General features: G+C 39.5%; 4 non-coding genes and 2 pseudogenes across 4 annotated transcripts; all 6 read right to left on the bottom strand.

Annotated features, from left to right (window-relative positions):
• Positions 1-17,504: 17,504 nt before the first annotated feature.
• Positions 17,505-17,613, bottom strand: LOC148375780 (5S ribosomal RNA; annotated as a pseudogene).
• A 529-nt stretch (positions 17,614-18,142) lies between these two features.
• On the bottom strand, positions 18,143-18,251 carry LOC148375779 (5S ribosomal RNA; annotated as a pseudogene).
• Positions 18,252-19,027: 776 nt separating this feature from the next.
• LOC148375778 (5S ribosomal RNA) lies at positions 19,028-19,146 on the bottom strand. Its single transcript, XR_015849202.1, has one exon. It is a non-coding gene; the product is annotated as a 5S ribosomal RNA (ribosomal RNA).
• Positions 19,147-25,647: 6,501 nt separating this feature from the next.
• Positions 25,648-25,766, bottom strand: LOC148375777 (5S ribosomal RNA). Its single transcript, XR_015849201.1, has one exon. It is a non-coding gene; the product is annotated as a 5S ribosomal RNA (ribosomal RNA).
• A 221-nt stretch (positions 25,767-25,987) lies between these two features.
• On the bottom strand, positions 25,988-26,106 carry LOC148375776 (5S ribosomal RNA). The gene has a single exon (XR_015847965.1). It is a non-coding gene; the product is annotated as a 5S ribosomal RNA (ribosomal RNA).
• A 222-nt stretch (positions 26,107-26,328) lies between these two features.
• LOC148375775 (5S ribosomal RNA) lies at positions 26,329-26,447 on the bottom strand. The gene has a single exon (XR_015849200.1). It is a non-coding gene; the product is annotated as a 5S ribosomal RNA (ribosomal RNA).
• Positions 26,448-26,579: the final 132 nt, after the last annotated feature.

Raw genomic sequence — 26,579 nt, 5'->3', positions numbered from 1 at the left:
TTTGCTTTGATGATTGATATCACGAATTATGTTGTACTAAGATGTTAAAGAAAAGTACAGTAAGTAGAAAAATGGAAAAAGACAAGCCTGTTATTCGCAATTACCATCAACAAATGCAGAAAATAAATTAATAATTCGATGATCAAAACTGAATGAATACGCAGATATCTACTATATTTGTCACCGATTTATAAGTTCGATCTTTGTATCACCAAATTTCAGGGGTTCTGCCAAGATCTATAAATCTTTTAGCAAGCTAGTACACGGAATTCAAAATTCCTATCATATTATCATTATTGATAGTTCAGTTTAAAAAAAATCATATATACCAGGGTGTCCCCTGCCCACTGCCTGATGATTGCTGGGATGGGCTCCAGCACCCCCGCGACCCTACTGAGGATAAGCGGTGCAGCTGCTGAGATGAGATGAGATATATATTATATATGTGTGTGCAGCACGGTGGCGCAGTGGCCAGCACGTGTGCGGCATTACTAAGGACCTGGGAACAGGTGTGTGTGTTCCAGCCAGCCTGCATGCTCTCATTGTTACGGTTTACTTTCCTCTTTCAAAAAACATGCATTTCAAGTGGACTGACTGGTCCAAATTGTCCCTATGTGTGAATGAGCTAGTGAATTGTCTATCTTTGTGTGCCCTGCAATTGGCTTGCAACCAGTTCAGGGTGTCCTCCAATCGCTGCTCGATGATCGCTGTGATGGATTCCAACAAGATGAGATCTACTCATCATAGTTATGGTTCGTACCGGCCGAATATGAACACAAAACTTTTCTGGTTCTCACCTGTAACGCCTTTATTGTTGACATATTCCTTTAATATCATAAAAATTGGTGTTTCACTTACCATCGTTCATCCCATTCAAATATCTTCATCATCGTTAGTAATGCTACTTTTTTTTCTCACTGTTCCTCCATTTTCTCCTCAGCGGATTGTTGAGTCCAAATGAGACAAGAACCAAAATTCTGAAACTCAAAAACATCGTTAGAGCAACACTTTTGCTGTAAAATCAAACGTTTCCTTCCTTTATATATATATATATATATATATATATATATATATATTTTTTTTTTTTTTAGTCTATAATATTTCTCATTATGGCAACAAAATAGTGTAGTTTTTGTATCACTACAGTATTTTTGTAGTCGAATTTATTATTGTAATACTTTGCAATTCTCTCATTTCTTGTTCTAAAGCAAAACAATATGTTATGTCTATGTTCATTTGCCTTCAAATAGATTTTCATCCTTTATATAATTTTCTTTTATTTTTATAGCTTATCTATAAAATTACTGTCACATGTTTTGACTATTTTTCACCAAATGCATATTACACAAATCTCAACTGTATGTAACATCTTACATGCAAATATTTCTGTGTAAATATTGTATCAACTATAACTATAACCTTATCTTCTCCTTAATTTAGTGTCCACTTAATTCCTGCGTCCTCATATTCACCTCTTTTTTTTTTTTTTTTTATTATTCACAGCTTGCTCGGTGTCACGTGTGAATCCCCCTTCTAGATTTAAAACCATTATTCAACCCAGAAAAATAACTCCCTTTTTAATTAATCACTGCCAAGGCCGTGCTATGACCCATGATCTGACCTACTCAGGATTAATCAGTTTCTCGTTATCTATATCTATGTTTTACTCTGTCAATAAGGGGGTCCACTTGGCCTTTTAGCCATTGAGAATCGGGCGGTAAAACCCTACCCTCTTCACGGCTTCTCCTCGGAAGTGGGTAAATGGCCTGGGGGGTATTAGCGCATGTGAATGATATTTGGCATATTGTGGGGGCGGCGTGGAGCGAGGCGTATTACTGTGTGCCTGCTCTTCCTTCCTCAGTAAAGAGGCAGCAGCCATTAATCGACGCGGTTCACTATATGGCCCTGTATATTCGTTATCCTCCTTTTTAGGATACATTACGGTATTTCCACAAAGGTAATGCCATAAATCGCAAATGGTTTGCATCTAAACAACGCATTTCAAGTCAATGAAGATCTTCAAAAGCACTCTATAATGTGCTCCACTCTACCCATTTACTTACTCTAGATTTAAAACAGTTCAATATTGAAAAAGTAAGTTTTTTTTTTTCCAATCTATTGTATTAAGGTTAGTCTCACTTAATTTTCACCAAATTATCTCTCTTAATATTTAATTAACTTTCCCCTTTATGTTTCTCTCTCCCTTTTTTTTTTTTTTTTTTCTTTATAATTAGTTACTTTATTAATCATCATATTGAGAGCCCCGGAGATCGAGCTGTTACGGATCTCCGCCTCGCTTGCTCGCTAGCTGGGCTCTGAAGAAATCTCGGCTCTGGCTCTGAGAGTCTCCTCGAAAAACCTCCCTTCTAATATTCAGTTTTTGCCTTTGCTACGTAGAGTTGATTAGTCTTCTTTCGAAGGTCTGCTTTCCATCCAATGATGACAGGTGACCTTGGTCCTGGGAAACTCCTTTTTCCCAGGCTCTTTGGTGAAAAACAATCTTGAGTTATGGCATGAAGAGGTCATAGGTCAGGGTACATCCGTTGGTATGTGAGAACAAAACACAGTCTGTAAAAACACAACTCATGGCCCTGGAGTTTAGTTTACGGGCTGAGAACTCTTCAAAAATGGCTGAGAACACATATAACATATTAAATGTCAACTGTAGGATAAATACAACTCCATCAGTAAGCGAAAGAAGCGGGTGAATTTTCAGTATTTATAATCAACACCGCGGAAGTTGCAACGCCACTGTTTGCCAAGAGGGGTAGCCATTTATAAAACAACAGGGGTTTAATATGTGCGTAATTCTTCATTTATTTGTTTTGCAAACAGGTTGTGAAAGAATGCAAATCCGTCCAAAAGGGGCTGCTCCGAGGCCAGAAAAAATACCAAAAACTTTGCTGGAAGTAAAAAGCTTACAGCACCTGGTATTCCCAGGCGGTCTCCCATCCAAGTACTAACCAGGCCCGACCCTGTTTAGCTTCCGAGATCGGACGAGATTTTTTTTTATTTATTTATTTATTTTTTTTTTTTCTTTCTCTTTCTTCTTATGCACAAAACGTGGTCATCTAACACTCGTACAACAACATTCGTGCATTAATGTTAAAACAAATTATGTGTAAATTCAGAGCACACTGTGTCGCATAATTCATAAAGTACTTTTTGTGCAGTGATCATAAACAACTTGTAAAATACATCTTCAAAGATTGTAATAGAGCTAAAACACAAACAGGCACGTCGATTACATCACATCTGGTAAACTTATTCTTACACCCTCCCAAGTTATTTGCACAAAAGGATTAGTAAGAACAAATATTTTGTTAAAAACCTCTAAAATTCCGTTATTATTAAAATAGACATACAGTGCTTCCATTATTCTTTTCAATTTGCTTTCAAACAGTTTGCATATATCCAGTTTCCGTCCTTTATTCTTCAAAACCGTTCTTCTTACCCACACTGTATGCCTAGCCACTGACAAAACTATATTGAGTGCCTGGTTATTTTTTCCTTTTTTACCTTGTATCATCCCAAATAAAAACATCTTCTCCCAATTTTCATCAACATACTGCTCATTCTGTCCAAAACCTTTCGTCATTTCCTTAAGCACTGCGGTCAGTTTTTTCAGTTCTTCACAGTTAAAGAACATATGCTTTAAGCCCTCTTTCTCCTTCTTGCATATTTTGCATGTTTCATCCCTCGCAAGTCCCATCTTAAAAAGTCTCATTTCATTAAAAACACAGTTGTGGGCTAAAAGGAAATCAAAATTTTCTAACGAAGGGCATTTCAAACCGGTTCTGATGTTTCTCCACACATCTTTTGTGTTAAAATCTACAAACATCTTTTCCCAATAAGAATTTGCTCTCGGTTGTATAAAAGCCATTTCTCTAAAAACAGAATAGAAGTCTTTTAAAACAAGAGCACTAAAAGGTGTCCCTGTGTCCTTCATCTCTATTCTCATTGGACCTTCCTCTTGTTTCTTTTCATTTCTTTCTATAATTGTGCACCATTCTTTAGGAACTGCTTTTTTTATTGTCATGTACTCATTTCTGATTTTTTCTTCATTACATTCGTCTACTGTTGCACCAATCTCGTCAATGAAAGCCTGAAATGGCAAGAATCCCGGTCTGACCTCGTACAAAAGATCTCTGATTTTTCGGAATCCTGCGTCAAACCAGTGCTTGTAAAAGTTCCCTCCTCCAATTCGTAAATTCGGATTTAAGAACAAGGGTTGATTTAAAATTTCTTCCTTTCCCTCCGGTTTAAAAACTACATGTCCTATAAAATCACTCCAAGCCCTTAAAACTTCCCTATAAAAATCTGGGATGCCGTTTGTCATATATTCTTTTGTTTTCATCCACAAGGCTGAAGGCCCCATTTTAAAAGTTTTGTCTAAAAAGTATTCCAGAATTCGTGTCGATTCTTTGTCTCCCTCCCTCATGAAATTTTTAACAGTTTTTATTCTTAAAGCCTTCAGTCTTATGGATGGATCGAGCAATCCCAGACCGCCTTCCTCCACCCTTCCAATCAGAGTCTCATAGGCTATTTTAGCTGGCTTACCATCCCAAATAAAATCAGTCACATACTGCTTCAGAATTTTAACTGTGGGTAATGGCAAACACACTGATCCAAGGACACTCCATATTTTGGATAAAAACAGTGTATTAACAACTAAAATTTTTCCCTTCAGAGTAAGACTTCTCCTTTTCCAAAATGCCAATCTATTTCTTATTTTCCCGATTGTCTCCTCCCACATCAGTTTCGTAGTTTCTTTTTCATTTGGCCCTATTCTCACCCCCAGAATTTTAAGGTTATCTTTTACTTCTTTAAAAGGCAGTGTCCTTGACAAGGCGGTTTGCTTTCCTAATTTTAAAATCTCAGTTTTGCCAACATTCATCCGAGCTCCTGAACCCCGGCTGTATATTTCTATGGCATCCAACGCTTTAAAAATGCTGTGCTCATCTTTTAAAATTAGGGTTGTGTCATCTGCATATTGATAAATTTTGGTTTCTGTGTTAAAATTCTTAAAACCTTCAATCTTTACCCCTTTTATTCCATTGTCAGCATTGATCGCAAGTCCTAAAGGTTCTGCAACCAAAGAGTAAAGTATTGCTGACGGTGGACAGCCCTGTCTTATTGACCTGGTTAAAGGAATAAAATCTGTTAAAAAACCATTGCATTTGACACAACTCTTGGCATCAGCGTAGAGACATCTCAGACACCGGATTATGTTTTCTCCAAAATCAAATCTTTCTAAAACCGCAAATAGAAAATCGTGCTCTACCCTATCAAACGCTTTTTCTAAGTCTGCATTAATTAAAAAGCCACTGACTCCTGCCTTCTCCATGTACCAGACTTTGTCCCTCACACCATTAATTGTGTCTGAGATGTCTCTGCCTTTTACCGCATAAGCCTGGTTAGTTTGGATGACTGTTGGTAAGACCCGCTTCAGTCTGTTTGCCATTATCTTCGCCAAAATCTTGTAGTCACAATTTAAAAGGCTTATGGGTCTAAAATTCTGCAGCTCTTCCCTGTCCCCTTTCTTTTTATATATAATTTTAATTAAACCTCTTGACATCCTTGAGCTGAGAGCCCCTCCTTTCCACACTTCTTCATACATTTGTCTTAAAACAGGAACAAGAGAACCTTTAAAAACCTTGTAAAATTCACATGGTAAGCCATCCAGACCAGGACTCCTGCCGTTTTTCATCTCATCTATGGCTCTCTCTATTTCTTCACTATTGATGTCTCTATTGCACATTGTTTTATCTTCCTTACTTACTTTACTCTTAATATTATTCAATAAAAAATCTTTTGCACCCTCTTCCACACCTTGTTTTGAAAATAAGTTGGTATAGAATCTTTTTATTTCCTTTAAAATATTGTCCTTATCTGTCAATCTCTTTCCTTCTCCATTTTTAATACATTTAATTTCTTCCGTTTTCTGTCTGTTTTTTTCTAGTTCAAAAAAGAACTTTGTGCATCGTTCGCCTTCAATCATATATTTCGCTCTACTTCTTATCATAGCTCCCTGGAATTTCTCTTCTTCTATTTTTTTAAGTTCATCTTCTATCTCCATAATTTTATTCGTGTTTTCATTTTTCCCATCACTTTGTTTTAGTTCCTCTTCTAGTTCTTTTCGTAACTTTTCTTCTCTCCCCCTTTCCTGTCTTCTCAGTTTTTTACAAAACAAAATCGAATGTCTTTTAATATCATACTTTAGATTGTCCCACCATATTCCCAAGTTACTTTCATACTTTGTCATGTTCTTTATGCTGTTCACAATTATATTTTCTATTTCCATTTGATAAAAATTGTCTTTTAAGACTTTTGTATTTAAAATCCATACCCCCGGCCCCTTCTCTATTTTATTCAGATCTATATTAAAAACAATAAAGTCATGATCACTAAAATTACATCTTCTGTAGTAAATACTTTTAAAATTCTCCATAAAACTACTTTTTGCCAAAACAATATCAATTCTGCTTTGCTTAATTTCATCTAAAACAATTTGTCTTCTGCTAAACTTTCTAACTCCTTTATTCCTTTCTCTCCATACATCTATTAAATCGAGTTCTTCCATTACCTGTATTAGTTCCTTTCTTCCCCTTTCTGCTCTAAAAACTATATTATCTGCCACATCTTCTTTCTGTAGTGCTATATTAAAATCCCCAGCAACCACAGTTTCCCCCCAAGCCTCGATTAGAACTTTTAATTTCATAAAAAATTCAACTTTCTCTTTCTCTTCATTCGGTGCATGTATGTTACAAACATTCATTTTCTCATTACCTTCTCCAACACTTATAGTTAGTATTTTTCCTTTTTTATCATTATATATTTCTGTTACTTCCTCAACCATATTCCTTTTAATTAAAAAAGCCACTCCTCTACCTCTTCCCTCACAATTATTAAATAAAACCTCCCCATCCCATCGCTTTCTAAAATCCTCCGCTATCACACTTGTCCAGTTCGTTTCTTGCAATAAAATAATATCATTTTTGTCAGTCTCTCTGATTAACTTCTGTAATTTTTCGGGATTCACCCCTCCCCTCATGTTTATTGAAATAAAATTCCACCCCATTGAACTAAATAAGTAGCAGTAAATAATCCAAGTCAGACAAAACATAAAAACCAAAAATATATCATGTGCCACCATCATCCTGTAAAACCTCATATCTCCCTCCTGTTATTTCTGTTTGTTTTGCCTTTCTTCTTCTCTCCCGTGCTTGTAATACCTTGTCCGTGTCAATACTTGGTTTTAACCTTTTCCTCTTGCTCATAAAATTGCCCAACTTGTTTAAAACGTCACAGTTACCTTTTTTAACTTCATCCAATGGTTCTTCTTTAATTAGTTCCATGTGCGTCTGGGTCTCCTCTTCTCTCTGCTCCCTCTCCCCCACCGCCTCGGTCTCAACCGCTCCGGTTAAAATTTCGATGTCCATGCCTGAGTCCTCGCGCTCTGAGGCCTGTTGTCCGGGGGGTTGGGCACAGGGGGGATCTTCTACAGGTGCCGGTTCCTGGGAGGGACCCTCATCCCCCTCCTTTGATGTCTCCATGTTTATCTCTGACTCGTTTACTTCTCCCTCTTTCTCGGCAGAGGAAACACAAGTGCAGCGTGCGAGTGCACAGCAGCAGTCTGGGCATTTTAGAGCGTCGCACTCCCGGGCGTAGTGACCCTGCCGCAAGCACTCCCTGCACGTGAACTCCGGACACTCCCGCAGCACGTGACCAGGGTTCATGCACAACCGGCAGATTTTCACCTGCCGGTCGTGAATCACCCGGCAGTACAGGGGACCGTCCGGAGTCTCGAACCTGGTGGAGTACGGCAGGGAGGCCACATCCTTGGGGAATTTAGCTTTGATGAACCTCGTTCCGTCTTCTACGGATGTGCCCGGGTAGAAGCGCCGCCTCAATGGAAGGACAGGGTCCACTCCCCACCTCTGTAGCTTCTCCAGCACCTCTTCATCCGGTATGAACAGGGGCAGTTGCAAAAAGGAGACCATGATTTCGTTCACTTGAAGTCTTTTTGTCCGGATTAAATTTCCCTTGTATAAAAGACCTCCATCTAAAGCTTCGCACGCCTCCTCGTTTTCCAGCGTTGCTTCATATTGATTATTTTGCTTAGGCCGTAGTCCGAGTAGTTTCCCTGCACCCACCATCCTCTCAATTTCCTTAATTAAGTCAATTGGTGCTATGTTCTGACTCCCCTCTGTTTCTAAAAGCATTGTTAGTTCCCTCAAATATTTTCTTTGTCTTAGTCCTTTCACATTCCCCATATCTTTTTTTTCTTCTTGGTTATTCTTCTTTTCTTTATCACGTATGTTATGTTCCTTCCTTCTTCTCGCGTCCAGTCCATCGTCCATTTTATCTGCATCATTATTCCGTCCTTGCTCAATCAGATCCGTTGTTTTATTAATTGATCCGTTCATATTATTCTCATCCGCCTCACTTTCTTTCTCTTCACATCGAGCTACTTTGTTAGAATCATTGTCCATGCTCCTTTCCTTTGTGTCCAGTCCGATTTCATTCACAATTTTCGACTTTTTAAATACCTTGTTTGTAGCGTAGTTCTTCGACGTTGTTGGTTTCTCATTGTCGAGTGCCACCTCATTCCTTCTATCAGTCCCCGGAGGCAGATCTACAACTCGGCTGCTCGCCTCCACTCCTTGATTGACGCCACGCTGTCCGTCCATTGTCCTCTCAAAAAAGGAGAGAACCCAAAAAGGCTCCCCAGACAGACACCAAGTCCGCTAGGGACGCAAAAAACGAAAAAAGTAGACAAATCAAAGTACTTAAAACTTTCAAATAAACCTTCAAAGTAAGAAAAACAAAGAATGGGGAGAGCCTTTCTCTCCCTACTGCAGCCGTCTACTCGCAATCACACACCTGCAAGTGGTTGCGTTCAGGGTAGTATGGCCGTAAGCGAAAGAAGAGGGAGAATTTTCAGTATTTATAATCAATGTTGTAGAAATTGGAGGTCCGATAATCGAGAGAAAGTCTTCTCATAAGTGGATAAAAGAAATAGACAGGAGCCAGCCTCGTTACGGAGGGAGATGTCACTTTATTGATGCGTCAATAAAGATCTCACAGAGCTAGGAACATGACAATGTATTTAAAGCTGGTAGTGACGATTAGGCTTCGATTGAGTACACCCCAAAAGGCGGTCCTGTATCACGTATCAAGTACAGAGCGTCCCGTCCCTTGCACGCTATCTTCAAGGAAACTTAATGTCTGCCAAGAGTATCTTCAAGGATGTCTACCCGACCGTTTCCCACTACTGTAAGCAAGTCTTTCTAAATTTCTACATGTATGCAAGTCTATTCTACATTTGCAAGTGTATTTACCACAACATATCCCCCCTTTTTTTTTTTTTTTTTTTTCTCTTCTGTTACCTTATCCCCCCTTTTGGGAGTTCATACTCCCACTTTGAACAGAAATTAAAATCAAAAATGAATACAGAGTAGTGGTAAAGTATTACAAATCATAGACATCAATACACGGACAGAGTTTACGCAAATCGAAAATAAAATAAAATTCTGGCGGTCAGCCTGCTGTGATCATTCTAACTTTCATTGTTCATGTTTCATTTACAAAAACCCCCAACACTCCAAACATCTGACCCATGCACTAACCCCCCCCCTTCATTTATCTTTATCCGTACACACTGGATTATACACGCGGACCGTCGACGGTTGATCGGTACGTGATAAAGGTAAATGAATAAATGAACTGATAAGTGAGTGATAACAAATTTCGGTAACAGTCGTCGATACATTCCAAGATGAGTGCATGACTGGATAGTGATATCCACATTGGCCTTTGGCCTGACCCCCGTGAACAATTTGAAGACCATGCATTGTCGTATTCGTCAACGGGTGTCGTGAAGTCAGATGTTGGAGTGAGTGTTCATCCCAGCAGGCATCACGCTCAGTTTCCATGCAGCCAAAAACCCGGAAGCGACGATGCATCCTGACCATCCCAGACAGCAGCTTGCTCCCCGGCAGTGTGACATACCAACAAAAGAATCACAATCAGAAACCAATATATTTGTTGCTGTTATTCCTAGTGCTATATAGTGTGTTACGTGTTTAACAGTAGTGCTAATTGATATCGTATTCAGTCCAGATCATCATATGTCTCTCTTTCCGCAGATGCTCCATTTTTTATTATAATGTAGACTGACTATCAACGTTGCCAGATAAAATTCAAGGCGTTGAATTTAGTTTAGTCATCTGTTCTTCCTCACTTAGGAATAGGCTTGGATATTTAATCACTAACTGTGCTCATTGAGCTTCTGCCACCCTAGTATTGCCACTACTGTCATTTGTTCTCCAAAAGTCTTAAGCATTCCTCTTTTAAGAATAGGTATGGCACAGAAACACAACAAACACATAATTATTACGACAGTTAGCACAAAAATTTCCCCTTTCGCTAACAGACTACCCCAGTACCCAAATGTAGACGAGAACCAATCAAAAGAGATACTGTTCTTTTCAGTATTTACTGTCACTTCATTGCTCAACTCACGAATTTTTGACAGTGCTTTTGTGAAGCTTCCTGCTTCGGATGTATTTAAAGGTATATAAGTACAGCATTCCTCCTATATCATATGACACACGCCTCCTTTACTGGCTAAGAGAAAATCGCTTTGCTCTCCTACTGCACTAAAGGCCTCGTTAATGTAATTAATAAAACGTCGTTGGTTGTAATAAATGTAATTAATCCATTCTGCGTTCTTTTTCGGAGTTATCCAGATAAATATCGATTCTAATCCAGACTTAATTTCATTCCTAGCTTTAAATTCTTCTGGAATTCCTCTCGGTTGTCCGATGGTATCTAGCTATACACGTCCACCCGGAACATATGCTTTCTTTACTGCGGCCAATTGTCAACAAAAATATTTCATTCAATTACCTTTTCCCCTTTACATTCCTTTCTTTTGTCACTTGCATGTCCCCCTCTTCTCTTTTCCTCAACGCCCACTTTCTTTTCCCCTTTTTACCTTCTTTTACTAACTTTTATCTTTCTGTATTTGTAACTTCCTTACTTGCTCTGCCAACAATCCATTTTCCACATAACTTTCCCTTCTCCTACGCCCTCTAACACATGCCTTTTAGCCCACTAGTTTAATGGGAAATTGACATATAACCATCTCACTTATTTATTTATTTATTTATTTATTTATCTTTTATTTTTCTTTCCAAACCAATTCAATCTACTATCTTAGCCTCACCTATTTAATGTGAAAATGACGTGCATTGATCCACAATGATTCATCTTACTCATTTTTATTCGACTCAATGAATTTTCCCTCCATATTCAATGAAAAGAAAGAATTTACTCACGCTTTTCCACTATTCTCGTACAACAATGCTTTTCATTCCCAAATTACTCCATTCCAATACACTCAATTGGATTTTTCCTCGTCTTCACATTCCTTAACTTTCCCAATTTTGAACTGAGAACCGGAATAGGTTAACTTTTTTCTTTTTGTTATTATCCTATCCTTTCTTGGTGTTATTCTGGCATTAACATAATCTAAAGCACCTAAAATAACCAAACATACTTTTCTAGACTTTTCACTTCTAAATTCATCGTTTTCCAACTGAAAAAATATTTATTTTTCTGGGAACTCCATAGGCTCTCGGACGTTATGTTGCACATCCTTAGCGTCAAAACGATTTCTAAAAAAAACGAACGTTTTCGATTCCTAACGAGACGTGCTATCGGTTCTATCTAAAACAATACATTTTAAACCGTCTACCTCTTTAAAAACGTTTTTCTCGTCTCTTTGAGCACTGTATTGTTCCCTTTTTCCTTTTCCTTCGATATTTTTCTGTTAATCCTTTCAGTTACGTGGGCCGATTAAACGCTGGACAACCATATAGACAAGAAAGATAAGAATACAGGAAAGAATACAAACACTTACAACATTGAACAAACATAAAACATAAAACAAGACAGATGGCCCACAAAATTTAATTTTAATTAGTCAAATTAAGTCAGTGCACATTGAGACCATGCGCCTACACAACTACCGAGTTAGGGTTATGGTTTTCCTCTTCTACACAATTTCCCGAATTTTACGTACTGGCCGTGCACTCATTTTTGGCTGTCGGCGTTGTAACCTCACTCCTCAGTGCTGTCGCCGTGGGTGTAGGTTTTTCTGGACTTTGGTGTGTCGGTACCCTTCTCGCCTGTATCGTCACATTAAGGTTTAGCATATTATCCGTCACTTTAGTCTGTACTGTCGTTAACACATTTGGTTTCTGGTAGTCCATCGGCACTCCGACTGGTTGCACGTCTTTATATTTATTTTAAGTGGAAATCAAAATCCCCACTATAAGATGCCCTATCCATTTTGAGCATTCTATCCCAAAATTCTAACTAGAAGATAAACAATTTATTTTTTAAATCGTCAGTTCTAAATTTCAAATTTTGCTTTTTCACTAAATACAGTCACTGGATCAGTTTAACCATTATCCTTGTCAGAATCATTTACCCTGATTTGAGTGTTTGAGTGTTCTCTTTTGTAGATTGATCACATCCGAGAAAAAATTTGTATGCACTTTTTATTTGCATTTTCTTTTGATTTTCAATGTGTTATCTTGCTGTTGGCCATTCCCCTCGAGGCAGATGACCAGGATAGATTGTTAAATTGTCAATTTAACCCAAGAAAAGACGTTTTTATTGTTATGATTCACTCTTTGTTTTGCCTTTTATAAAAATCATAACCTATATATGATCTCTTCAGTAAGTAAACTTGTTCAAAATAACAGTATTTTGCAAAGAAAGCAGGTAATTCACGCTCAAAGTGAATGATTTTGCCAAAAATGAAAAATACCATCCCAAAATGTTCTCAATGTGGGCGATTTGCTAATGGTGAATGGTTATCTTAATTGATTTTTGTTAATCAATTTGACAAACATTGTAAATTTTGTAATATTACAACATTTCTTCTGTGTAATATTTTTCTATCCGTCCAAATTTCGTAATTTGAATCTCAAAAAACAGTTATATGGAGAGCTTATTCAGAAGACAATTTTTCATCAATTTCGGAAAAAACTAGGTTTTAACTTATTTTTACGGAATGTCTCAACTTCCCCCCTGAGTTAAAACCTAAGTTCACAATCTATGTCTCTCTTTCGTCTGACTCATCCCATAATACTCGGAATTTCAGTAATTCAAAACTTGTCTTCTATCGCAATTGCACTATTTATACACGTCCTTCTACTCAATCAAGGAAGCAAGGTTTAGGGCGCTCTAAGGAGAGGGATGACTGAGTATGGGCGCCAAGAGTGGACTGAGAGTGTGATCCTGGCCACTGTGTTGTGCGGTGCAGAGACGATTCAGTTTTATTAAGACGACAGCAGTGTGCGTGTGTGTGTGTCGTCGTATCGATACTAATAACTAAATGGAGTGGAATGGAACTATGATGACTATAACATGAAACCAAACGAGACGTCACGCTCTATGTTTGTTCTTTAGTGTGGCCCCCGAGTTAAAATGAGTTTGACACCCCTGTTTTTTTTTAAGTACTAGTAGACATTAATTATCTTAGTTTAATTAATTTCCATTCATTTCCCATGCAGTTATATTTTTAAATCACCATGATATGTCTCGAAATCCATTAATCCGGTATTTTTAATTCATTTAATCCTTTCCAGGATTGATCAATCTTTTTCTCATTGTCTTCTAAAAAAAAATGCTGTTTTCCATAACATGAGCATCACCTAGAGGCAGTGGATATGACACAATAATTAGAAGAAAATAGTGCTTCTTTGGGCACTGTGACTCTCCTTATTTATCCTGTTCAGCACTTTTATTTTGGTTGCACTCCACAGTGCAAAGACATCTTGGGGTCAATTTATACACACTGTCCCTTTAAAAGATTTCGAGTGCATGTTTCCTATGAAACCATATTCTAAAAATTATATTTTACACATTTTCGTCATATCTCACATTTTTCTTTTTTCCTGTAATATTTTTGATTTTGGTACTTTCGAGCTTCCATACCTCAGGGCCAGTGAGCCCTTCATGAGGTAAAATGTACTTGTACTTTCCAAATCCTCAACCGTTTTGGCATGTTATACAGTAGTGTCACACTTAACCGGGCCGCTGTCTCTAGGATGCGTCATGGTCTGCAACTGCAGCGTCGCTGTCGGGATCCCCGGCTGCACTTCTGGACCCGCAATTTCCATTCGCCGCTGCGATTTCTCGAGCTCTGCTCCTAGTAACAACCGTATCAGACAATTTATTATCACACACAGCTTTGTCATCCACATCTTGTTTTCCTAATTTAACGTTACTGCCCTGTTGATCTTGCTTGGTCTCGTTGACGGTGGCAGCGTGAGCCGTGGTACAGTGGTTCAGATGGTACCATTTTGAGCTGCCCTTGACCTGGACTGCGGCCAGCGTTGCCCTCACGACGGTGTACGGTCCCTCACGCCTCGGATGGTTCCACTTTCGTTGAAACTTTGATGTAGACGAGATCCCCTGGGACGTCTTCTCAAATGGTTGTTCGACCCTGGACCCTTGTCTCTTAACCAGCCAGTAGATGACAGCCGTCAATTGTCTCATACAGTCTCTCAGTTCAGTTTGTAGTTGCTCAAGTGGCGGCCCCTTATAGGGACCTCCCAGATGCGGCGCTGGTCTGCCTGTTAGCATTTCATGCGGTGTTAAATGCGTGATCCAATGAGTTTGCATGCGATAACTCATCAGCGCTAACTGTAGCGCATCCCCTCAGTCGAGCCTAGTACTCACAAAGATCTTGTTTATCTTTGATTTTAATATTCCATTTACTCTTTTCCACCATCCCTTGACTTTGTTGATAAACCTCACCGAACCGTTGTTTAATGTGTAGTTTTTGTAAGATGCCCTTCACGACCTTTTGAACAAATGTTATCCGAGCTTATTTCTGACGGTATGCCAAATCGCGGAATAACTTCTCTAATCAAAAACCTAATTACTGTTCCCGCACCTAGATCTTTTGATGGCACTGCTCCTATTATTCCTATTACTCCTATTATTATTATTCTCTCCGTCTACCGTGGCCTGTAAATACGGAGACCAGTAACCTTGTTTTTTCAGCTATTTCACACCCCACCTTGCATAATATTTTTAAATTGTGCACTTGTATCTGATATAAAGTCAAAGGTATTCCCCTGTTACCTATTCCCCTTAATAATCCTCCTGATGCTCCTGCATCTGGAGACACATCACCGTTTTCCTGGAAAGCAGATTCAAAATACAATTTTAGCAGTATTTCTGTGTTAAAAATAAAATAATTCACAATCCAAACGTATCAATATTCCTCAGATTTGTAAACACTACGTCAATCAACAAGATTCTAGCGTGATTCAATGCAGACTCGTGTTGTTCGTTATCACCGCCTCGTCGACGGCCTTGGCCGTCTGGCTCAGTCCATCGTGACGTTCCACTCGCAATCCGCTGCAGGAATGTGCCATGAGCTTTATCAGTGCCACACTGACCTTGGTGCCCAGTTGTCTACCTCTTTCTCCTCGAAACTGGCTGCAATCAGTTCAGATTGCCACCTGCTCACTGTTTGAGGACAGCCTGGATGTGCTCCAGTGTCCCCACGACCCTGCTGTAGACAAGCTGCGCAGACAACGGATGAGTGAACGTCTTTGTTTGTTCTTTGCTTGTTTTCCTGTCCATCTTCAGCCTTTTTCAACAGTGCGTCTGACTTCTGAATCCTGTTAAATCGGTCATGTTTACAAACTCGGATGTTTAGTCTAGGTTAAATGACCATGAAGACATCACCTTAGCAATTAAATTCTTAAATTTTTCATGGTCTTCCTCAAGATCGAGTAATCTGCTCCTCATTGTCTTTTGAAAATGCTTGCCAAATTGTTTCCTCAATTTACCCAAACTATACTTATCACGTTCATCGGAACAAGATCTCACAAATCAAAAGGCCACACGCAAACGGAGCACTTGACGAATTAAGTAATCCCTCCACTTTTTTTTTTGTTTTTCGATACAGTAAAGGAGCGAAAGACGGGGGAAAGACGGGGGTGGGGCGGGAATACACATGGTTGAGCTCAACTCACACAGAGCGAAAGACGGGGGAAAGACGGGGGTGGGGTGGGGGTGAGCTTTGGGTGCGAGAACAACCCACAAAAAGCAAGACACTTTAATGCACATACAAGACCGTAAAATGTAGAATAAGCAGTCACTCCATCAATCATCCATGCTTCCTTAACTCCTCTCCCAACGCCAAACAACACAAAAAACAAAAAAAGACAAAAAGAAACACAGGCTCTCCTAGCCCTTAAACAGTTAAGTATAAATCACCCGCGCACACTCACTCAGGCGGGCGGGGGAGAAACCGAACCGAACAGAACACACATCCACATACAGAGAGACACACGCACAATTAACGCCAGCTGGCACACACACCAACATTCCCGAATGAGACATCTCCCAGACTGAAAACATGTCAGCAATTCTCACACATTCTGTGTATCGCTTGTTTCTATGCGGATATATCTTAATAATACAACATCTGATTACTGCTCATTTTTCTAACGCCGGTATAACCTTTTAGATTGTAGAAAATGGCGAGGTTCCATGCACCACACTTTTTCCTAAGTGCAAGGTTACATATCCCTCCCAAACCATCAATCGACTAGGGAGACACATAAAACATGCCCCGTATTAACCACACATAGATCGTCTACTCCCGAACTGTCACTTCAGCAAATGATGACGTCTCATCACCGTTTCCATACAGATCACAAGACAATTATAAATCTACAAATACCGACGCCGCTGCACCATTTTATCCAGGTAAAATTAGCCTTTTTCCTTTTTCAAGCAGCCTACGTCCCAAAACAAACAGGATTCTTTGAGCACCGAACTCCCGGGACAAAACAAAAAAAAATAAATCTCAACTCAGTTTACATATCTCATCCGTCCGAACTTGGGCCTGATTATAGACGGAAAATTCCACGTGCACGCATTTTCATAATTTAGCTCCGACGTCACAGGCTCCTGTCCTCCCACGAATCTCGACAAGCAAACCGAAGTAAGGAGAGAAAAAAAAAAATCTTCCTTACCTCAACCGCTCATTCGAGACCGTTCCACTGAGAAGTCTTTTCCCTTTTCTTTTTTACTTAATTAGTGCCAGTCCACGTTGCGGCGCCAAATGTTGTAGAAATTGGAGGTCCGATAATCGAGAGAAAGTCTTCTCATAAGTGGATAAAAGAAATAGACAGGAGCCAGCTTCGTTATGGAGGGAGATGTCACTTTATTGATGCGTCAATAAAGATCTCACAGAGCTAGGAACATGACAACACCGCGGAAGTTGCAACGCCACTGTTTGCCAAGAGGGGTAGCCATTTATAAAACAACAGGGGTTTAATATGTGTGTAATTCTTCATTTATTTGTTTTGCAAACAGGTTGTGAAAGAATGCAAATCCGTCCAAAAGGGGCTGCTCCGAGGCCAGAAAAAATACCAAAAACTTTGCTGGAAGTAAAAAGCTTACAGCACCTGGTATTCCCAGGCGGTCTCCCATCCAAGTACTAACCAGGCCTGACCCTGCTTAGCTTCCGAGATCGGGCATGTTCAGGGTAGTATGGCCGTAAGCGAAAGAAGAGGGTGAATTTTCAGTATTTATAATCAAGGCTCCTGTCCTCCCACGAATCTCGACAAGCAAACCGAAGTAAGGAGAGAAAAAAAAAAATCTTCCTTACCTCAACCGCTCATTCGAGACCGTTCCACTGAGAAGTCTTTTCCCTTTTCTTTTTTACTTAATTAGTGCCAGTCCACGTTGCGGCGCCAAATGTTGTAGAAATTGGAGGTCCGATAATCGAGAGAAAGTCTTCTCATAAGTGGATAAAAGAAATAGACAGGAGCCAGCTTCGTTATGGAGGGAGATGTCACTTTATTGATGCGTCAATAAAGATCTCACAGAGCTAGGAACATGACAACACCGCGGAAGTTGCAACGCCACTGTTTGCCAAGAGGGGTAGCCATTTATAAAACAACAGGGGTTTAATATGTGTGTAATTCTTCATTTATTTGTTTTGCAAACAGGTTGTGAAAGAATGCAAATCCGTCCAAAAGGGGCTGCTCCGAGGCCAGAAAAAATACCAAAAACTTTGCTGGAAGTAAAAAGCTTACAGCACCTGGTATTCCCAGGCGGTCTCCCATCCAAGTACTAACCAGGCCTGACCCTGCTTAGCTTCCGAGATCGGGCATGTTCAGGGTAGTATGGCCGTAAGCGAAAGAAGAGGGTGAATTTTCAGTATTTATAATCAAGGCTCCTGTCCTCCCACGAATCTCGACAAGCAAACCGAAGTAAGGAGAGAAAAAAAAAATCTTCCTTACCTCAACCGCTCATTCGAGACCGTTCCACTGAGAAGTCTTTTCCCTTTTCTTTTTTACTTAATTAGTGCCAGTCCACGTTGCGGCGCCAAATGTTGTAGAAATTGGAGGTCCGATAATCGAGAGAAAGTCTTCTCATAAGTGGATAAAAGAAATAGACAGGAGCCAGCTTCGTTATGGAGGGAGATGTCACTTTATTGATGCGTCAATAAAGATCTCACAGAGCTAGGAACATGACAATGTATTCAAAGCTGGTAGTGACGATTAGGCTTCGATTGAGTACACCCCAAAAGGCGGTCCTGTATCACGTATCAAGTACAGAGCGTCCCGTCCCTTGCACGCTATCTTCAAGGAAACTTAATGTCTGCCAAGAGTATCTTCAAGGATGTCTACCCGACCGTTTCCCACTACTGTAAGCAAGTCTTTCTAAATTTCTACATGTATGCAAGTCTATTCTACATTTGCAAGTGTATTTACCACAACATCAACACCGCGGAATTTGCAACGCCACTGTGTGCCAAGAGGGGTAGCCATTTATAAAACAACAGGGGTTTAATATGTGCGTATTTCTTCATTTATTTGTTTTGCAAACAGGTTGTGAAAGAATGCAAATCCGTCCAAAAGGGGATGCTCCGAGGCCAGAAAAAATACCAAAAACTTTGCTGGAAGTAAAAAGCTTACAGCACCTGGTATTCCCAGGCGGTCTCCCATCCAAGTACTAACCAGGCCCGACCCTGCTTAGCTTCCGAGATCGGACGAGATCGGGCGTGTTCAGGGTAGTATGGCCGTAAGCGAAAGAAGACGGAGAATTTTCAGTATTTATAATCAACACCGCGGAAATTGCAACGCCACTGTTTGCCAAGAGGGGTAGCCATTTATAAAACAACAGGGGTTTAATATGTGTGTAATTCTTCATTTATTTGTTTTGCAAACAGGTTGTGAAAGAATGCAAATCCGTCCAAAAGGGGCTGCTCCGAGGCCAGAAAAAATACCAAAAACTTTGCTGGAAGTAAAAAGCTTACAGCACCTGGTATTCCCAGGCGGTCTCACATCCAAGTACTAACCAGGCCCGACCCTGCTTAGCTTCCGAGATCGGACGAGATTTTTTTTTTTTTTTTTGACTTTTATTGATAGAGCTTATCCAAAAACAATTTTACAATCCATAATTTACATCATTTTGCTCAGTACATCTTCATAGCTTTCAAAAACACAAAACGTGGTCATCTAACACTCGTACAACAACATTCGTGCATTAATGTTAAAAAAAATTATGTGTAAATTCAGAGCACACTGTGTCGCATAATTCATAAAGTACTTTTTGTGCAGTGACCATAAACAACTTGTAAAATACATCTTCAAAGATTGTAATAGAGCTAAAACACAAACAGGCACGTCGATTACATCACATCTGGTAAACTTATTCTTACACCCTCCCAAGTTATTTGCACAAAAGGATTAGTAAGAACAAATATTTTGTTAAAAACCTCTAAACTTCCGTTATTATTAAAATAGACATACAGTGCTTCCATTATTCTTTTCAATTTGCTTTCAAACAGTTTGCATATATCCAGTTTCCGTCCTTTATTCTTCAAAACCGTTCTTCTTACCCACACTGTATGCCTAGCCACTGACAAAACTATATTGAGTGCCTGGTTATTTTTTCCTTTTTTACCTTGTATCATCCCAAATAAAAACATCTTCTCCCAATTTTCATCAACATACTGCTCATTCTGTCCAAAACCTTTCGTCATTTCCTTAAGCACTGCGGTCAGTTTTTTCAGTTCTTCACAGTTAAAGAACATATGCTTTAAGCCCTCTTTCTCCTTCTTGCATATTTTGCATGTTTCATCCCTCGCAAGTCCCATCTTAAAAAGTCTCATTTCATTAAAAACACAGTTGTGGGCTAAAAGGAAATCAAAATTTTCTAACGAAGGGCATTTCAAACCAGTTCTGATGTTTCTCCACACATCTTTTGTGTTAAAATCTACAAACATCTTTTCCCAATAAGAATTTGCTCTCGGTTGTATAAAAGCCATTCCTCTAAAAACAGAATAGAAATCTTTTAAAACAAGAGCACTAAAAGGTGTCCCTGTGTCCTTCATCTCTATTCTCATTGGACCTTCCTCTTGTTTCTTTTCATTTCTTTCTATAATTGTCCACCATTCTTTAGGAACTGCTTTTTTTATTGTCATGTACTCATTCCTGATTTTTTCTTCATTACATTCGTCTACTGTTGCACCAATCTCGTCAATGAAAGCCTGAAATGGCAAGAATCCCGGTCTGACCTCGTACAAAAGATCTCTGATTTTTCGGAATCCTGCGTCAAACCAGTGCTTGTAAAAGTTCCCTCCTCCAATTCGTAAATTCGGATTTAAGAACAAGGGTTGATTTAAAATTTCTTCCTTTCCCTCCGGTTTAAAAACTACATGTCCTATAAAATCACTCCAAGCCCTTAAAACTTCCCTATAAAAGTCTGGGATGCCGTTTGTCATATATTCTTTTGTTTTCATCCACAAGGCTGAAGGCCCCATTTTAAAAGTTTTGTCTAAAAAGTATTCCAGAATTCGTGTCGATTCTTTGTCTCCCTCCCTCATGAAATTTTTAACAGTTTTTATTCTTAAAGCCTTCAGTCTTATGGATGGATCGAGCAATCCCAGACCGCCCTCCTCCACCCTTCCAATCAGAGTCTCATAGGCTATTTTAGCTGGCTTACCATCCCAAATAAAATCAGTCACATACTGCTTCAGAGTTTTAACTGTGGGTAATGGCAAACACACTGATCCAAGGACACTCCATATTTTGGATAAAAACAGTGTATTAACAACTAAAATTTTTCCCTTCAGAGTAAGACTTCTCCTTTTCCAAAAAGCCAATCTATTTCTTATTTTCCCGATTGTCTCCTCCCACATCAGTTTCGTAATTTCTTTTTCATTTGGCCCTATTCTCACCCCCAGAATTTTAAGGTTATCTTTTACTTCTTTAAAAGGCAGTGTCCTTGACAAGGCGGTTTGCTTTCCTAATTTTAAAATCTCAGTTTTGCCAACATTCATCCGAGCTCCTGAACCCCGGCTGTATATTTCTATGGCATCCAACGCTTTAAAAATGCTGTGCTCATCTTTTAAAATTAGGGTTGCGTCATCTGCATATTGATAAATTTTGGTTTCTGTGTTAAAATTCTTAAAACCTTCAATCTTTACCCCTTTTATTCCATTGTCAGCATTGATCGCAAGTCCTAAAGGTTCTGCAACCAAAGAATAAAGTATTGCTGACAGTGGACAGCCCTGTCTTATTGACCTGGTTAAAGGAATAAAATCTGTTAAAAAACCATTGCATTTGACACAACTCTTGGCATCAGCGTAGAGACATCTCAGACACCGGATTATGTTTTCTCCAAAATCAAATCTTTCTAAAACCGCAAATAGAAAATCGTGCTCTACCCTATCAAACGCTTTTTCTAAGTCTGCATTAATTAAAAAGCCACTGACTCCTGCCTTCTCCATGTACCAGACTTTGTCCCTCACACCATTAACTGTGTCTGAGATGTCTCTGCCTATTACCGCATAAGCCTGGTTAGTTTGGATGACTGTTGGTAAGACCCGCTTCAGTCTGTTTGCCATTATCTTCGCCAAAATCTTGTAGTCACAATTTAAAAGGCTTATGGGTCTAAAATTCTGCAGCTCTTCCCTGTCCCCTTTCTTTTTATATATAATTTTAATTAAACCTCTTGACATCCTTGAGCTGAGAGCCCCTCCTTTCCACACTTCTTCATACATTTGTCTTAAAACAGGAACAAGAGAACCTTTAAAAACCTTGTAAAATTCACATGGTAAGCCATCCAGACCAGGACTCCTGCCGTTTTTCATCTCATCTATGGCTCTCTCTATTTCTTCACTATTGATGTCTCTATTGCACATTGTTTTATCTTCCTTACTTACTTTACTCTTAATATTATTCAATAAAAAATCTTTTGCACCCTCTTCCACACCTTGTTTCGAAAATAAGTTGGTATAGAATCTTTTTATTTCCTTTAAAATATTGTCCTTATCTGTCAATCTCTTTCCTTCTCCATTTTTAATACATTTAATTTCTTCCGTTTTCTGTCTGTTTTTTTCTAGTTCAAAAAAGAACTTTGTGCATCGTTCGCCTTCAATCATATATTTCGCTCTACTTCTTATCATAGCACCCTGGAATTTCTCTTCTTCTATTTTTTTAAGTTCATCTTCTATCTCCATAATTTTATTCGTGTTTTCATTTTTCCCATCACTTTGTTTTAGTTCCTCTTCTAGTTCTTTTCGTAACTTTTCTTCTCTCCCCCTTTCCTGTCTTCTCAGTTTTTTACAAAACAAAATCGAATGTCTTTTAATATCATACTTTAGATTGTCCCACCATATTCCCAAGTTACTTTCATACTTTGTCATGTTCTTTATGCTGTTTACAATTATATTTTCTATTTCCATTTGATAAAAATTGTCTTTTAAGACTTTTGTATTTAAAATCCATACCCCCGGCCCCTTCTCTATTTTATTCAGATCTATATTAAAAACAATAAAGTCATGATCACTAAAATTACATCTTCTGTAGTAAATACTTTTAAAATTCTCCATAAAACTACTTTTTGCCAAAACAATATCAATTCTGCTTTGCTTAATTTCATCTAAAACAATTTGTCTTCTGCTAAACTTTCTAACTCCTTTATTCCTTTCTCTCCATACATCTATTAAATCGAGTTCTTCCATTACCTGTATTAGTTCCTTTCTTCCCCTTTCTGCTCTAAAAACCATATTATCTGCCACATCTTCTTTCTGTAGTGCTATATTAAAATCCCCAGCAACCACAGTTTCCCCCCAAGCCTCGATTAGAACTTTTAATTTCTTAAAAAATTCAACTTTCTCTTTCTCTTCATTCGGTGCATGTATGTTACAAACATTCATTTTCTCATTACCTTCTCCAACACTTATAGTTAGTATTTTTCCTTTTTTATCATTATATATTTCTGTTACTTCCTCAACCATATTCCTTTTAATTAAAAAAGCCACTCCTCTACCTCTTCCCTCACAATTATTAAATAAAACCTCCCCATCCCATCGTTTTCTAAAATCTTCCGCTATCACACTCGTCCAGTTCGTTTCTTGCAATAAAATAATATCATTTTTCTCAGTCTCTCTGATTAACTTCTGTAATTTTTCGGGATTCGCCCCTCCCCTCATGTTTATTGAAATAAAATTCCACCCCATTAAAATAATAAATGGCAATAAATAATTCAAGCCAACAAAATATTTAAGAAACATAAAACCAACCATTACTATGTACCACCATCATCCTGTAAAACCTCATATCTCCCTCCATTTATTTCTATTTGTTTTGCCTTTCTTCTTCTCTCCTGTGCTTGTAATACCTTGTCCGTGTCAATACTTGGTTTTAACCTTTTCCTTTTGCTCATAAAATTGCCCAACTTGTTTAAAACGTCACAGTTACCTTGTCCATCTTTATCCAACGATTCTTCTTTATTAAGTTCCTTGTGTGTCCGGGTCTCCTCCTCCCTCTGCTCCTCCTCCTCCATTGTTTCAGCTTCAATTGTTCCAGTTAAAATCCCAATGTCCATGTCTGAGTCCTCGCTCTCTGAGTCTTGTTGTCTGGGGGGCTGAGCACAGGGGGGATCCTCTTCATGCGTCGGTTCCTGGGAGGGACCCTCATCCCCCGCCTCTGATGCTACCATGTTAATCTCCAACTTGCTTACTTCTCCCTCTCCCTCAGCAGAAGAAACGCATGTACAGTGTATGAATGCACAGGAGCAATCAGGGCATCTGGGAGCGACGCATTCCCGGGCATAGTGACCCTGCTGTAAGCACTCCCTGCATGTAAACTCCGGACACTCCCGCAGCACGTGACCAGGGTTCATGCACAACCGGCAGATTTTCACCTGCCGGTCGTGAATCACCCGGCAGTACTGGGGACCGTCCGGAGTCTCGAACCTGGTGGAATACGGCAGGGAGGCTACATCTTTCGGGAATTTTACTTTGATGAATCTTGTCCCATCTTCAACGGACGTGCCCGGGTAGAAGCGCCGCCTCAATGGGAGGACAGGGTCCACTCTCCACCTCCGCAGCTTTTCCAACACCTCTTCATCGGTTATGAATGGGGCCAGTTGTAGGAAGGAGACCATAACCTCGTTCACTTGTAGTCTTTTAGTCTGGATTAGAACCCCTTTGCATAAGAGGCCCCCATCTAAAATTTCACATGCCTCCTCATTTTCCAACGTCGCTTGATATTGTTTGTTTTGTGTAGACCGTAGTACCAGTAGCTTCCCCGCACCCACCGTCTTCTCGATTCCTTTAATCAAGTCAACTGGTGTTATGTTTTCAATCTCCTCTGTTTCCAAAAGCATCGTCAGTTCTTTCAAATATTTTCTTTGTCTTAGCCCTTTCACATTCTCCATATCTTTTTTTGTTTCTTGCTTATTTCTCTTTTCTCTATCACGCATGTTATATTCCTTCTTTCTCCTCATGTCCAATCCATTGTTCATTTTATCCGCATCATTATTCTGTCCTTGTACAATCATTTCAGTTGTTTTGTTAATTAATCCATTCATATTATTTCCATCCGCCTCACTTTCTTTCCCTCCATGCCGAGCTACCTTGTTGAAATCATTGTCCATACTCTTTTTCCTTGTATCCAGTCCGGTTTCATTCATAATTAGCAACTTTTTAAATACCTTGTTTGAATCACAGTCCATTGTCGTTGTCGGTTTTCCATTGTCCAGTTTCACTTCACTACATCCATCCGTTCCTGGGGGCAAATCCACAACACGCTTGTCCGCTTCCACTCCAAGCTCGATGCCATGCGGTCCGTCCATTGTTCGTTCAAAAAAGAAAGAACCAAAAAGAGGCTCCCCAGACAGAAACTAAGTCTGCTGGGGACGCAAAAACGAAAATAAAGCACTTACACTTTTAAATAAACCTTCAAATAAATAAGAAAACCAACAAAGAATGGGGAGAGCCTTTCTCTCCCTACTGCAGCCGTCAACTCACAAACACAAACCAGGAAGTGGGCGTGTTCAGGGTAGTATGGCCGTAAGCGAATGAGGTGAATTTTCAGTATTTATAATCAACACCGCGGAAGTTGCAACGCCACTGTTTGCCAAGAGGGGTAACAATTTATAAAACAACAGGGGTTTAATATGTGTGTAATTCTTCATTTATTTGTTTTGCAAACAGGTTGTGAAATAATGCAAATCCGTCCAAATGGGGCTGCTCCGAGGCCAGAAAAAATACCAAAAAGCTTGCTGGAAGTAAAAAGCTTACAGCACCTGGTATTCCCAGGCGGTCTCCCATCCAAGTACTAACCAGGCCCGACCCTGCTTAGCTTCCGAGATCGGACGAGATCGGGCGTGTTCAGGGTAGTATGGCCGTAAGCGAAAGAAGAGGGAGAATTTTTAGTATTTATAATTACACCACGGAAGTTGCAACGCCACTGTGTGCCAAGAGGGGTAGCAAATTATAAAACAACAGTGGTTTAATATGTGTGTAATTCTTCATTTATCTGTTTTGCAAAAAGGTTGTGAAAGAATGCAAATCCGTCCAAAAGGGGCTGCTCCGAGGCCAGAAAAAATACCAAAAAGCTTGCTGGAAGTAAAAAGCTTACAGCACCTGGTATTCCCAGGCGGTCTCCCATCCAAGTACTAACCAGGCCCGACCCTGCTTAGTTTCCGAGATCGGACGAGATCGGGCGTGTTCAGGGTAGTAAGGCCGTAAGCGAAAGAAGAGGGTGAATTTTCAGTATTTATAATCAACACCGCGGAAGTTGCAACTCCACTGTTTGGCATGAGGGGTAGCCATTTATAGAACAACAGGGGTTTAATATGTGCGTAATTCTTCATTTATTTGTTTTGCAAACAGGTTGTGAAAGAATGCAAATCCGCCCAAAAGGGGCTGCTCCGAGGCCAGAAAAAATACCAAAAAGCTTGCTGGAAGTAAAAAGCTTACAGCACCTGGTATTCCCAGGCGGTCTCCCATCCAAGTACTAACCAGGCCCGACCCTGCTTAGCTTCCGAGATCGGACGAGATCGGGCGTGTTCAGGGTAGTATGGCCGTAAGCGAAAGAAGAGGGTGAATTTTCAGTATTTATAATCAACACCGCGGAAGTTGCAATTCCACTGTTTGCCAAGAGGGGTAACCATTTATAGAACAACAGGGGTTTAATATGTGCGTAATTCTTCATTTATTTGTT

Source organism: Urocampus carinirostris, chromosome 1, assembly GCF_059441175.1.
Source record: "Urocampus carinirostris isolate Australia breed hairy pipefish chromosome 1, RoL_Ucar_1.0, whole genome shotgun sequence".
Lineage (NCBI taxonomy): Eukaryota > Metazoa > Chordata > Actinopteri > Syngnathiformes > Syngnathidae > Urocampus > Urocampus carinirostris.
The sequence above is the reverse complement of the archived record's forward strand: the minus strand, read 5'-3'. Positions and strand labels throughout refer to the sequence as shown.